Raw genomic sequence first — 15454 nt, forward strand, 5'->3', positions numbered from 1 at the left:
AGTCGTGCTTTTGCACTCTGCAACCAAGGGAAATGTCCTTTTGAACATACCTGTCTGAATTTCACTGCAAAATGCACTTCTTTTCTGGTTTCTTGAATGTTCTCAATACATTAGAAGAAAGAGCGTGTTTGAGCAAGGGTGATGCAGTGTGCGTTTCACTGGATTACAAGTGATTTGGGAAACATACTCCTTGTTTTTCCACAGTGTCTAAGAAACAACATGAGGCTTGCAAGAGATGGAAACAATGCATCCCACAACGTATTCCAGCAGTGAAAACACACGTTTCTGCAAAGACTTTGAAGGAGCAAGCAAAAGAATAGTGGCTGAGTGTTCTTTCAGAGAGAAACACACGCATTTCTTCCTTCTGGAGTGAGTTTCCGGCCAGGAATTCATATGCATTTTGTACTGTGCAGAATGTAGCTACCTGCTCGGGAGTTGTGTCATTGAAGCACCTTTCCTGCAGGAGCTTATTGCAACATTCATTGTTGGGCTAAGTCCTTTAGGGTTGGTTTTGGAAAGTCTTTCAACCTTGGCCAAATCTCGCTTCCTACGAAATTTTTTCACAGCGCCGTTTCCAAGTGTCCACAAAGAGCGGCTGCTTGATACTGTCCACATACACATCTCCCATACTGGCATGCTCGTTTCACTACCTGGAATTGGTTTCCTCTTCTTTCTTTGAAATGACAAGGCCTTCATTCAGCATGCTACACACATCTTGTAGCAGTTTCAATTTTAAGCATGTTGGTGCTCTAAGAACGCTGTCTAACCTGTGTAGAGTGTGTCACTCTCCAGCACTGAATACACAACTTAGAGCTCCTTTCGCCACAGACACGCAAACACATCTTTTTGGGAAAGCCCTAATTGTGGTCAATTGGAAATGTAAGGGTTTCATCGAGAACATGAAGACCATCATGCTTTTACACCCTGAAACCGAAAGAAATGGCTTTTTGTACATGCCAGTCTGAATTTCACTACAAAATGCTCTTCCTTTCTGCTTTCTTGAATGTTCTCAACGCATTAGGAGAAAGAGCATGCTTGGGCAAGAGTGATGCGGTGTGTGTTTTTCTGGATTGCAAGTGATTTGGGAAACATCCTCCTTGTTTTTCCACATCGCCTAAGAAAGAACATGAGGCTTGCAAGAGATTGAAACAATGCATCCCACAACGTATTCCAGCAGTGAAAACACGTTTCTACAAAGACTTTGAAGGAGCAAGCAAAAGAATAGTGGCTGAGTGTTCGTTCAGAGAGAAACACATGCCTTTCATTCTTCTGTGGAGAGTTTTCAGCCTGGAATTCATTTGCATTTTGTACTGTGCAGAATGTAGCTACCTGATCGGGGGTTGTGTCATAGAAGCACCTTTCCTGCAGGAGCTGAATGAAACATTCATTGTTTGGCTAAGGTCTTTAGGGCTGGTTTTGGAAGGTCTTTCAACTTTGGCCAAATCCTGCTTTGCACGAAATTTTTTCACAGCGCTCTTCCCCAGTGTCCACAAAGAGCTGCTGCTTGAAACTGTCCACATGCACATCTCCCATACTGGTGTGCTCGTTTCACTACCTGGATTTTGGTTTCCTCTTCCTTCTTTGAAATGACAAGCCTTCTTTCCGCATGCTACACACACCTTGTAGCAGTTTCAGTTTGAAACATGTTGCTGCTCTCAACACGCTGTGTAACCTACGTAGAGTGTGTCACTCTCCAGCACTGAATACACAACTTAGAGCTACTTTCAGCACAGACACGCAGACATCTTTTTGTGAAAGTCCTACTTCAGGTCACTTGGAAATGTAAGGGTGTCATCGAGAACATGAAGTCAGTCGTGCTTTTGCACTCTGCAACCAAGGGAAATGTCCTTTTGAACATACCTGTCTGAATTTCACTGCAAAATGCACTTCTTTTCTGGTTTCTTGAATGTTTTCAATACATTAGAAGAAAGAGCGTGTTTGAGCAAGGGTGATGCAGTGTGCGTTTCACTGGATTACAAGTGATTTGGGAAACATACTCCTTGTTTTTCCACAGTGTCTAAGAAACAACATGAGGCTTGCAAGAGATTGAAACAATGCATCCCACAGCGTATTCCAGCAGTGAAAACACACGTTTCTGCAAAGACTTTGAAGGAGCAAGCAAAAGAATAGTGGCTGAGTGTTCTTTCAGAGAGAAACACACGCATTTCTTCCTTCTGGAGTGAGTTTCCGGCCAGGAATTCATATGCATTTTGTACTGTGCAGAATGTAGCTACCTGCTCGGGAGTTGTGTCATTGAAGCACCTTTCCTGCAGGAGCTTATTGCAACATTCATTGTTGGGCTAAGTCCTTTAGGGTTGGTTTTGGAAAGTCTTTCAACCTTGGCCAAATCTCGCTTCCTACGAAATTTTTTCACAGCGCTGTTTCCAAGTGTCCACAAAGAGCTGCTGCTTGAAACTGTCCACATACACATCTCCCATACTGGCATGCTCGTTTCACTACCTGGAATTTGGTTTCCTCTTCTTTCTTTGAAATGACAAGGCCTTCATTCAGCATGCTACACACATCTTGTAGCAGTTTCAATTTTAAGCATGTTGGTGCTCTAAGAACGCTGTCTAACCTGTGTAGAGTGTGTCACTCTCCAGCACTGAATACACAACTTAGAGCTCCTTTCGCCACAGACACGCAAACACATCTTTTTGGGAAAGCCCTAATTGTGGTCAATTGGAAATGTAAGGGTTTCATCGAGAACATGAAGACCATCATGCTTTTACACCCTGAAACCGAAAGAAATGGCTTTTTGTACATGCCAGTCTGAATTTCACTACAAAATGCTCTTCCTTTCTGCTTTCTTGAATGTTCTCAACGCATTAGGAGAAAGAGCATGCTTGGGCAAGAGTGATGCGGTGTGTGTTTTTCTGGATTGCAAGTGATTTGGGAAACATCCTCCTTGTTTTTCCACATCGCCTAAGAAAGAACATGAGGCTTGCAAGAGATTGAAACAATGCATCCCACAACGTATTCCAGCAGTGAAAACACGTTTCTACAAAGACTTTGAAGGAGCAAGCAAAAGAATAGTGGCTGAGTGTTCGTTCAGAGAGAAACACATGCCTTTCATTCTTCTGTGGAGAGTTTTCAGCCTGGAATTCATTTGCATTTTGTACTGTGCAGAATGTAGCTACCTGATCGGGGGTTGTGTCATAGAAGCACCTTTCCTGCAGGAGCTGAATGAAACATTCATTGTTTGGCTAAGGTCTTTAGGGCTGGTTTTGGAAGGTCTTTCAACTTTGGCCAAATCCTGCTTTGCACGAAATTTTTTCACAGCGCTCTTCCCCAGTGTCCACAAAGAGCTGCTGCTTGAAACTGTCCACATGCACATCTCCCGTACTGGTGTGCTCGTTTCACTACCTGGATTTTGGTTTCCTCTTCCTTCTTTGAAATGACAAGCCTTCTTTCCGCATGCTACACACACCTTGTAGCAGTTTCAGTTTGAAACATGTTGCTGCTCTCAACACGCTGTGTAACCTACGTAGAGTGTGTCACTCTCCAGCACTGAATACACAACTTAGAGCTACTTTCAGCACAGACACGCAGACATCTTTTTGTGAAAGTCCTACTTCAGGTCACTTGGAAATGTAAGGGTGTCATCGAGAACATGAAGTCAGTCGTGCTTTTGCACTCTGCAACCAAGGGAAATGTCCTTTTGAACATACCTGTCTGAATTTCACTGCAAAATGCACTTCTTTTCTGGTTTCTTGAATGTTCTCAATACATTAGAAGAAAGAGCGTGTTTGAGCAAGGGTGATGCAGTGTGCGTTTCACTGGATTACAAGTGATTTGGGAAACATACTCCTTGTTTTTCCACAGTGTCTAAGAAACAACATGAGGCTTGCAAGAGATGGAAACAATGCATCCCACAACGTATTCCAGCAGTGAAAACACACGTTTCTGCAAAGACTTTGAAGGAGCAAGCAAAAGAATAGTGGCTGAGTGTTCTTTCAGAGAGAAACACACGCATTTCTTCCTTCTGGAGTGAGTTTCCGGCCAGGAATTCATATGCATTTTGTACTGTGCAGAATGTAGCTACCTGCTCGGGAGTTGTGTCATTGAAGCACCTTTCCTGCAGGAGCTTATTGCAACATTCATTGTTGGGCTAAGTCCTTTAGGGTTGGTTTTGGAAAGTCTTTCAACCTTGGCCAAATCTCGCTTCCTACGAAATTTTTTCACAGCGCCGTTTCCAAGTGTCCACAAAGAGCGGCTGCTTGATACTGTCCACATACACATCTCCCATACTGGCATGCTCGTTTCACTACCTGGAATTTGGTTTCCTCTTCTTTCTTTGAAATGACAAGGCCTTCATTCAGCATGCTACACACATCTTGTAGCAGTTTCAATTTTAAGCATGTTGGTGCTCTAAGAACGCTGTCTAACCTGTGTAGAGTGTGTCACTCTCCAGCACTGAATACACAACTTAGAGCTCCTTTCGCCACAGACACGCAAACACATCTTTTTGGGAAAGCCCTAATTGTGGTCAATTGGAAATGTAAGGGTTTCATCGAGAACATGAAGACCATCATGCTTTTACACCCTGAAACCGAAAGAAATGGCTTTTTGTACATGCCAGTCTGAATTTCACTACAAAATGCTCTTCCTTTCTGCTTTCTTGAATGTTCTCAACGCATTAGGAGAAAGAGCATGCTTGGGCAAGAGTGATGCGGTGTGTGTTTTTCTGGATTGCAAGTGATTTGGGAAACATCCTCCTTGTTTTTCCACATCGCCTAAGAAAGAACATGAGGCTTGCAAGAGATTGAAACAATGCATCCCACAACGTATTCCAGCAGTGAAAACACGTTTCTACAAAGAATTTGAAGGAGCAAGCAAAAGAATAGTGGCTGAGTGTTCGTTCAGAGAGAAACACATGCCTTTCATTCTTCTGTGGAGAGTTTTCAGCCTGGAATTCATTTGCATTTTGTACTGTGCAGAATGTAGCTACCTGATCGGGGGTTGTGTCATAGAAGCACCTTTCCTGCAGGAGCTGAATGAAACATTCATTGTTTGGCTAAGGTCTTTAGGGCTGGTTTTGGAAGGTCTTTCAACTTTGGCCAAATCCTGCTTTGCACGAAATTTTTTCACAGCGCTCTTCCCCAGTGTCCACAAAGAGCTGCTGCTTGAAACTGTCCACATGCACATCTCCCGTACTGGTGTGCTCGTTTCACTACCTGGATTTTGGTTTCCTCTTCCTTCTTTGAAATGACAAGCCTTCTTTCCGCATGCTACACACACCTTGTAGCAGTTTCAGTTTGAAACATGTTGCTGCTCTCAACACGCTGTGTAACCTACGTAGAGTGTGTCACTCTCCAGCACTGAATACACAACTTAGAGCTACTTTCAGCACAGACACGCAGACATCTTTTTGTGAAAGTCCTACTTCAGGTCACTTGGAAATGTAAGGGTGTCATCGAGAACATGAAGTCAGTCGTGCTTTTGCACTCTGCAACCAAGGGAAATGTCCTTTTGAACATACCTGTCTGAATTTCACTGCAAAATGCACTTCTTTTCTGGTTTCTTGAATGTTCTCAATACATTAGAAGAAAGAGCGTGTTTGAGCAAGGGTGATGCAGTGTGCGTTTCACTGGATTACAAGTGATTTGGGAAACATACTCCTTGTTTTTCCACAGTGTCTAAGAAACAACATGAGGCTTGCAAGAGATGGAAACAATGCATCCCACAACGTATTCCAGCAGTGAAAACACACGTTTCTGCAAAGACTTTGAAGGAGCAAGCAAAAGAATAGTGGCTGAGTGTTCTTTCAGAGAGAAACACACGCATTTCTTCCTTCTGGAGTGAGTTTCCGGCCAGGAATTCATATGCATTTTGTACTGTGCAGAATGTAGCTACCTGCTCGGGAGTTGTGTCATTGAAGCACCTTTCCTGCAGGAGCTTATTGCAACATTCATTGTTGGGCTAAGTCCTTTAGGGTTGGTTTTGGAAAGTCTTTCAACCTTGGCCAAATCTCGCTTCCTACGAAATTTTTTCACAGCGCCGTTTCCAAGTGTCCACAAAGAGCGGCTGCTTGATACTGTCCACATACACATCTCCCATACTGGCATGCTCGTTTCACTACCTGGAATTTGGTTTCCTCTTCTTTCTTTGAAATGACAAGGCCTTCATTCAGCATGCTACACACATCTTGTAGCAGTTTCAATTTTAAGCATGTTGGTGCTCTAAGAACGCTGTCTAACCTGTGTAGAGTGTGTCACTCTCCAGCACTGAATACACAACTTAGAGCTCCTTTCGCCACAGACACGCAAACACATCTTTTTGGGAAAGCCCTAATTGTGGTCAATTGGAAATGTAAGGGTTTCATCGAGAACATGAAGACCATCATGCTTTTACACCCTGAAACCGAAAGAAATGGCTTTTTGTACATGCCAGTCTGAATTTCACTACAAAATGCTCTTCCTTTCTGCTTTCTTGAATGTTCTCAACGCATTAGGAGAAAGAGCATGCTTGGGCAAGAGTGATGCGGTGTGTGTTTTTCTGGATTGCAAGTGATTTGGGAAACATCCTCCTTGTTTTTCCACATCGCCTAAGAAAGAACATGAGGCTTGCAAGAGATTGAAACAATGCATCCCACAACGTATTCCAGCAGTGAAAACACGTTTCTACAAAGACTTTGAAGGAGCAAGCAAAAGAATAGTGGCTGAGTGTTCGTTCAGAGAGAAACACATGCCTTTCATTCTTCTGTGGAGAGTTTTCAGCCTGGAATTCATTTGCATTTTGTACTGTGCAGAATGTAGCTACCTGATCGGGGGTTGTGTCATAGAAGCACCTTTCCTGCAGGAGCTGAATGAAACATTCATTGTTTGGCTAAGGTCTTTAGGGCTGGTTTTGGAAGGTCTTTCAACTTTGGCCAAATCCTGCTTTGCACGAAATTTTTTCACAGCGCTCTTCCCCAGTGTCCACAAAGAGCTGCTGCTTGAAACTGTCCACATGCACATCTCCCGTACTGGTGTGCTCGTTTCACTACCTGGATTTTGGTTTCCTCTTCCTTCTTTGAAATGACAAGCCTTCTTTCCGCATGCTACACACACCTTGTAGCAGTTTCAGTTTGAAACATGTTGCTGCTCTCAACACGCTGTGTAACCTACGTAGAGTGTGTCACTCTCCAGCACTGAATACACAACTTAGAGCTACTTTCAGCACAGACACGCAGACATCTTTTTGTGAAAGTCCTACTTCAGGTCACTTGGAAATGTAAGGGTGTCATCGAGAACATGAAGTCAGTCGTGCTTTTGCACTCTGCAACCAAGGGAAATGTCCTTTTGAACATACCTGTCTGAATTTCACTGCAAAATGCACTTCTTTTCTGGTTTCTTGAATGTTCTCAATACATTAGAAGAAAGAGCGTGTTTGAGCAAGGGTGATGCAGTGTGCGTTTCACTGGATTACAAGTGATTTGGGAAACATACTCCTTGTTTTTCCACAGTGTCTAAGAAACAACATGAGGCTTGCAAGAGATGGAAACAATGCATCCCACAACGTATTCCAGCAGTGAAAACACACGTTTCTGCAAAGACTTTGAAGGAGCAAGCAAAAGAATAGTGGCTGAGTGTTCTTTCAGAGAGAAACACGCGCATTTCTTCCTTCTGGAGTGAGTTTCCGGCCAGGAATTCATATGCATTTTGTACTGTGCAGAATGTAGCTACCTGCTCGGGAGTTGTGTCATTGAAGCACCTTTCCTGCAGGAGCTTATTGCAACATTCATTGTTGGGCTAAGTCCTTTAGGGTTGGTTTTGGAAAGTCTTTCAACCTTGGCCAAATCTCGCTTCCTACGAAATTTTTTCACAGCGCCGTTTCCAAGTGTCCACAAAGAGCGGCTGCTTGATACTGTCCACATACACATCTCCCATACTGGCATGCTCGTTTCACTACCTGGAATTTGGTTTCCTCTTCTTTCTTTGAAATGACAAGGCCTTCATTCAGCATGCTACACACATCTTGTAGCAGTTTCAATTTTAAGCATGTTGGTGCTCTAAGAACGCTGTCTAACCTGTGTAGAGTGTGTCACTCTCCAGCACTGAATACACAACTTAGAGCTCCTTTCGCCACAGACACGCAAACACATCTTTTTGGGAAAGCCCTAATTGTGGTCAATTGGAAATGTAAGGGTTTCATCGAGAACATGAAGACCATCATGCTTTTACACCCTGAAACCGAAAGAAATGGCTTTTTGTACATGCCAGTCTGAATTTCACTACAAAATGCTCTTCCTTTCTGCTTTCTTGAATGTTCTCAACGCATTAGGAGAAAGAGCATGCTTGGGCAAGAGTGATGCGGTGTGTGTTTTTCTGGATTGCAAGTGATTTGGGAAACATCCTCCTTGTTTTTCCACATCGCCTAAGAAAGAACATGAGGCTTGCAAGAGATTGAAACAATGCATCCCACAACGTATTCCAGCAGTGAAAACACGTTTCTACAAAGACTTTGAAGGAGCAAGCAAAAGAATAGTGGCTGAGTGTTCGTTCAGAGAGAAACACATGCCTTTCATTCTTCTGTGGAGAGTTTTCAGCCTGGAATTCATTTGCATTTTGTACTGTGCAGAATGTAGCTACCTGATCGGGGGTTGTGTCATAGAAGCACCTTTCCTGCAGGAGCTGAATGAAACATTCATTGTTTGGCTAAGGTCTTTAGGGCTGGTTTTGGAAGGTCTTTCAACTTTGGCCAAATCCTGCTTTGCACGAAATTTTTTCACAGCGCTCTTCCCCAGTGTCCACAAAGAGCTGCTGCTTGAAACTGTCCACATGCACATCTCCCGTACTGGTGTGCTCGTTTCACTACCTGGATTTTGGTTTCCTCTTCCTTCTTTGAAATGACAAGCCTTCTTTCCGCATGCTACACACACCTTGTAGCAGTTTCAGTTTGAAACATGTTGCTGCTCTCAACACGCTGTGTAACCTACGTAGAGTGTGTCACTCTCCAGCACTGAATACACAACTTAGAGCTACTTTCAGCACAGACACGCAGACATCTTTTTGTGAAAGTCCTACTTCAGGTCACTTGGAAATGTAAGGGTGTCATCGAGAACATGAAGTCAGTCGTGCTTTTGCACTCTGCAACCAAGGGAAATGTCCTTTTGAACATACCTGTCTGAATTTCACTGCAAAATGCACTTCTTTTCTGGTTTCTTGAATGTTCTCAATACATTAGAAGAAAGAGCGTGTTTGAGCAAGGGTGATGCAGTGTGCGTTTCACTGGATTACAAGTGATTTGGGAAACATACTCCTTGTTTTTCCACAGTGTCTAAGAAACAACATGAGGCTTGCAAGAGATGGAAACAATGCATCCCACAACGTATTCCAGCAGTGAAAACACACGTTTCTGCAAAGACTTTGAAGGAGCAAGCAAAAGAATAGTGGCTGAGTGTTCTTTCAGAGAGAAACACGCGCATTTCTTCCTTCTGGAGTGAGTTTCCGGCCAGGAATTCATATGCATTTTGTACTGTGCAGAATGTAGCTACCTGCTCGGGAGTTGTGTCATTGAAGCACCTTTCCTGCAGGAGCTTATTGCAACATTCATTGTTGGGCTAAGTCCTTTAGGGTTGGTTTTGGAAAGTCTTTCAACCTTGGCCAAATCTCGCTTCCTACGAAATTTTTTCACAGCGCCGTTTCCAAGTGTCCACAAAGAGCGGCTGCTTGATACTGTCCACATACACATCTCCCATACTGGCATGCTCGTTTCACTACCTGGAATTTGGTTTCCTCTTCTTTCTTTGAAATGACAAGGCCTTCATTCAGCATGCTACACACATCTTGTAGCAGTTTCAATTTTAAGCATGTTGGTGCTCTAAGAACGCTGTCTAACCTGTGTAGAGTGTGTCACTCTCCAGCACTGAATACACAACTTAGAGCTCCTTTCGCCACAGACACGCAAACACATCTTTTTGGGAAAGCCCTAATTGTGGTCAATTGGAAATGTAAGGGTTTCATCGAGAACATGAAGACCATCATGCTTTTACACCCTGAAACCGAAAGAAATGGCTTTTTGTACATGCCAGTCTGAATTTCACTACAAAATGCTCTTCCTTTCTGCTTTCTTGAATGTTCTCAACGCATTAGGAGAAAGAGCATGCTTGGGCAAGAGTGATGCGGTGTGTGTTTTTCTGGATTGCAAGTGATTTGGGAAACATCCTCCTTGTTTTTCCACATCGCCTAAGAAAGAACATGAGGCTTGCAAGAGATTGAAACAATGCATCCCACAACGTATTCCAGCAGTGAAAACACGTTTCTACAAAGACTTTGAAGGAGCAAGCAAAAGAATAGTGGCTGAGTGTTCGTTCAGAGAGAAACACATGCCTTTCATTCTTCTGTGGAGAGTTTTCAGCCTGGAATTCATTTGCATTTTGTACTGTGCAGAATGTAGCTACCTGATCGGGGGTTGTGTCATAGAAGCACCTTTCCTGCAGGAGCTGAATGAAACATTCATTGTTTGGCTAAGGTCTTTAGGGCTGGTTTTGGAAGGTCTTTCAACTTTGGCCAAATCCTGCTTTGCACGAAATTTTTTCACAGAGCTCTTCCCCAGTGTCCACAAAGAGCTGCTGCTTGAAACTGTCCACATGCACATCTCCCGTACTGGTGTGCTCGTTTCACTACCTGGATTTTGGTTTCCTCTTCCTTCTTTGAAATGACAAGCCTTCTTTCCGCATGCTACACACACCTTGTAGCAGTTTCAGTTTGAAACATGTTGCTGCTCTCAACACGCTGTGTAACCTACGTAGAGTGTGTCACTCTCCAGCACTGAATACACAACTTAGAGCTACTTTCAGCACAGACACGCAGACATCTTTTTGTGAAAGTCCTACTTCAGGTCACTTGGAAATGTAAGGGTGTCATCGAGAACATGAAGTCAGTCGTGCTTTTGCACTCTGCAACCAAGGGAAATGTCCTTTTGAACATACCTGTCTGAATTTCACTGCAAAATGCACTTCTTTTCTGGTTTCTTGAATGTTCTCAATACATTAGAAGAAAGAGCGTGTTTGAGCAAGGGTGATGCAGTGTGCGTTTCACTGGATTACAAGTGATTTGGGAAACATACTCCTTGTTTTTCCACAGTGTCTAAGAAACAACATGAGGCTTGCAAGAGATGGAAACAATGCATCCCACAACGTATTCCAGCAGTGAAAACACACGTTTCTGCAAAGACTTTGAAGGAGCAAGCAAAAGAATAGTGGCTGAGTGTTCTTTCAGAGAGAAACACGCGCATTTCTTCCTTCTGGAGTGAGTTTCCGGCCAGGAATTCATATGCATTTTGTACTGTGCAGAATGTAGCTACCTGCTCGGGAGTTGTGTCATTGAAGCACCTTTCCTGCAGGAGCTTATTGCAACATTCATTGTTGGGCTAAGTCCTTTAGGGTTGGTTTTGGAAAGTCTTTCAACCTTGGCCAAATCTCGCTTCCTACGAAATTTTTTCACAGCGCCGTTTCCAAGTGTCCACAAAGAGCGGCTGCTTGATACTGTCCACATACACATCTCCCATACTGGCATGCTCGTTTCACTACCTGGAATTTGGTTTCCTCTTCTTTCTTTGAAATGACAAGGCCTTCATTCAGCATGCTACACACATCTTGTAGCAGTTTCAATTTTAAGCATGTTGGTGCTCTAAGAACGCTGTCTAACCTGTGTAGAGTGTGTCACTCTCCAGCACTGAATACACAACTTAGAGCTCCTTTCGCCACAGACACGCAAACACATCTTTTTGGGAAAGCCCTAATTGTGGTCAATTGGAAATGTAAGGGTTTCATCGAGAACATGAAGACCATCATGCTTTTACACCCTGAAACCGAAAGAAATGGCTTTTTGTACATGCCAGTCTGAATTTCACTACAAAATGCTCTTCCTTTCTGCTTTCTTGAATGTTCTCAACGCATTAGGAGAAAGAGCATGCTTGGGCAAGAGTGATGCGGTGTGTGTTTTTCTGGATTGCAAGTGATTTGGGAAACATCCTCCTTGTTTTTCCACATCGCCTAAGAAAGAACATGAGGCTTGCAAGAGATTGAAACAATGCATCCCACAACGTATTCCAGCAGTGAAAACACGTTTCTACAAAGACTTTGAAGGAGCAAGCAAAAGAATAGTGGCTGAGTGTTCGTTCAGAGAGAAACACATGCCTTTCATTCTTCTGTGGAGAGTTTTCAGCCTGGAATTCATTTGCATTTTGTACTGTGCAGAATGTAGCTACCTGATCGGGGGTTGTGTCATAGAAGCACCTTTCCTGCAGGAGCTGAATGAAACATTCATTGTTTGGCTAAGGTCTTTAGGGCTGGTTTTGGAAGGTCTTTCAACTTTGGCCAAATCCTGCTTTGCACGAAATTTTTTCACAGAGCTCTTCCCCAGTGTCCACAAAGAGCTGCTGCTTGAAACTGTCCACATGCACATCTCCCATACTGGTGTGCTCGTTTCACTACCTGGATTTTGGTTTCCTCTTCCTTCTTTGAAATGACAAGCCTTCTTTCCGCATGCTACACACACCTTGTAGCAGTTTCAGTTTGAAACATGTTGCTGCTCTCAACACGCTGTGTAACCTACGTAGAGTGTGTCACTCTCCAGCACTGAATACACAACTTAGAGCTACTTTCAGCACAGACACGCAGACATCTTTTTGTGAAAGTCCTACTTCAGGTCACTTGGAAATGTAAGGGTGTCATCGAGAACATGAAGTCAGTCGTGCTTTTGCACTCTGCAACCAAGGGAAATGTCCTTTTGAACATACCTGTCTGAATTTCACTGCAAAATGCACTTCTTTTCTGGTTTCTTGAATGTTCTCAATACATTAGAAGAAAGAGCGTGTTTGAGCAAGGGTGATGCAGTGTGCGTTTCACTGGATTACAAGTGATTTGGGAAACATACTCCTTGTTTTTCCACAGTGTCTAAGAAACAACATGAGGCTTGCAAGAGATTGAAACAATGCATCCCACAGCGTATTCCAGCAGTGAAAACACACGTTTCTGCAAAGACTTTGAAGGAGCAAGCAAAAGAATAGTGGCTGAGTGTTCTTTCAGAGAGAAACACACGCATTTCTTCCTTCTGGAGTGAGTTTCCGGCCAGGAATTCATATGCATTTTGTACTGTGCAGAATGTAGCTACCTGCTCGGGAGTTGTGTCATTGAAGCACCTTTCCTGCAGGAGCTTATTGCAACATTCATTGTTGGGCTAAGTCCTTTAGGGTTGGTTTTGGAAAGTCTTTCAACCTTGGCCAAATCTCGCTTCCTACGAAATTTTTTCACAGCGCCGTTTCCAAGTGTCCACAAAGAGCTGCTGCTTGAAACTGTCCACATACACATCTCCCATACTGGCATGCTCGTTTCACTACCTGGAATTTGGTTTCCTCTTCTTTCTTTGAAATGACAAGGCCTTCATTCAGCATGCTACACACATCTTGTAGCAGTTTCAATTTTAAGCATGTTGGTGCTCTAAGAACGCTGTCTAACCTGTGTAGAGTGTGTCACTCTCCAGCACTGAATACACAACTTAGAGCTCCTTTCGCCACAGACACGCAAACACATCTTTTTGGGAAAGCCCTAATTGTGGTCAATTGGAAATGTAAGGGTTTCATCGAGAACATGAAGACCATCATGCTTTTACACCCTGAAACCGAAAGAAATGGCTTTTTGTACATGCCAGTCTGAATTTCACTACAAAATGCTCTTCCTTTCTGCTTTCTTGAATGTTCTCAACGCATTAGGAGAAAGAGCATGCTTGGGCAAGAGTGATGCGGTGTGTGTTTTTCTGGATTGCAAGTGATTTGGGAAACATCCTCCTTGTTTTTCCACATCGCCTAAGAAAGAACATGAGGCTTGCAAGAGATTGAAACAATGCATCCCACAACGTATTCCAGCAGTGAAAACACGTTTCTACAAAGACTTTGAAGGAGCAAGCAAAAGAATAGTGGCTGAGTGTTCGTTCAGAGAGAAACACATGCCTTTCATTCTTCTGTGGAGAGTTTTCAGCCTGGAATTCATTTGCATTTTGTACTGTGCAGAATGTAGCTACCTGATCGGGGGTTGTGTCATAGAAGCACCTTTCCTGCAGGAGCTGAATGAAACATTCATTGTTTGGCTAAGGTCTTTAGGGCTGGTTTTGGAAGGTCTTTCAACTTTGGCCAAATCCTGCTTTGCACGAAATTTTTTCACAGCGCTCTTCCCCAGTGTCCACAAAGAGCTGCTGCTTGAAACTGTCCACATGCACATCTCCCATACTGGTGTGCTCGTTTCACTACCTGGATTTTGGTTTCCTCTTCCTTCTTTGAAATGACAAGCCTTCTTTCCGCATGCTACACACACCTTGTAGCAGTTTCAGTTTGAAACATGTTGCTGCTCTCAACACGCTGTGTAACCTACGTAGAGTGTGTCACTCTCCAGCACTGAATACACAACTTAGAGCTACTTTCAGCACAGACACGCAGACATCTTTTTGTGAAAGTCCTACTTCCGGTCACTTGGAAATGTAAGGGTGTCATCGAGAACATGAAGTCAGTCGTGCTTTTGCACTCTGCAACCAAGGGAAATGTCCTTTTGAACATACCTGTCTGAATTTCACTGCAAAATGCACTTCTTTTCTGGTTTCTTGAATGTTCTCAATACATTAGAAGAAAGAGCGTGTTTGAGCAAGGGTGATGCAGTGTGCGTTTCACTGGATTACAAGTGATTTGGGAAACATACTCCTTGTTTTTCCACAGTGTCTAAGAAACAACATGAGGCTTGCAAGAGATGGAAACAATGCATCCCACAGCGTATTCCAGCAGTGAAAACACACGTTTCTGCAAAGACTTTGAAGGAGCAAGCAAAAGAATAGTGGCTGAGTGTTCTTTCAGAGAGAAACACACGCATTTCTTCCTTCTGGAGTGAGTTTCCGGCCAGGAATTCATATGCATTTTGTACTGTGCAGAATGTAGCTACCTGCTCGGGAGTTGTGTCATTGAAGCACCTTTCCTGCAGGAGCTTATTGCAACATTCATTGTTGGGCTAAGTCCTTTAGGGTTGGTTTTGGAAAGTCTTTGAACCTTGGCCAAATCTCGCTTCCTACGAAATTTTTTCACAGCGCCGTTTCCAAGTGTCCACAAAGAGCGGCTGCTTGAAACTGTCCACATACACATCTCCCATACTGGCATGCTCGTTTCACTACCTGGAATTTGGTTTCCTCTTCTTTCTTTGAAATGACAAGGCCTTCATTCAGCATGCTACACACATCTTGTAGCAGTTTCAATTTTAAGCATGTTGGTGCTCTAAGAACGCTGTCTAACCTGTGTAGAGTGTGTCACTCTCCAGCACTGAATACACAACTTAGAGCTCCTTTCGCCACAGACACGCAAACACATCTTTTTGGGAAAGCCCTAATTGTGGTCAATTGGAAATGTAAGGGTTTCATCGAGAACATGAAGACCATCATGCTTTTACACCCTGAAACCGAAAGAAATGGCTTTTTGTACATGCCAGTCTGAA

This window comes from Miniopterus schreibersii, assembly GCF_964146895.1.
Source record: "Miniopterus schreibersii genome assembly, chromosome: 5".
Lineage (NCBI taxonomy): Eukaryota > Metazoa > Chordata > Mammalia > Chiroptera > Miniopteridae > Miniopterus > Miniopterus schreibersii.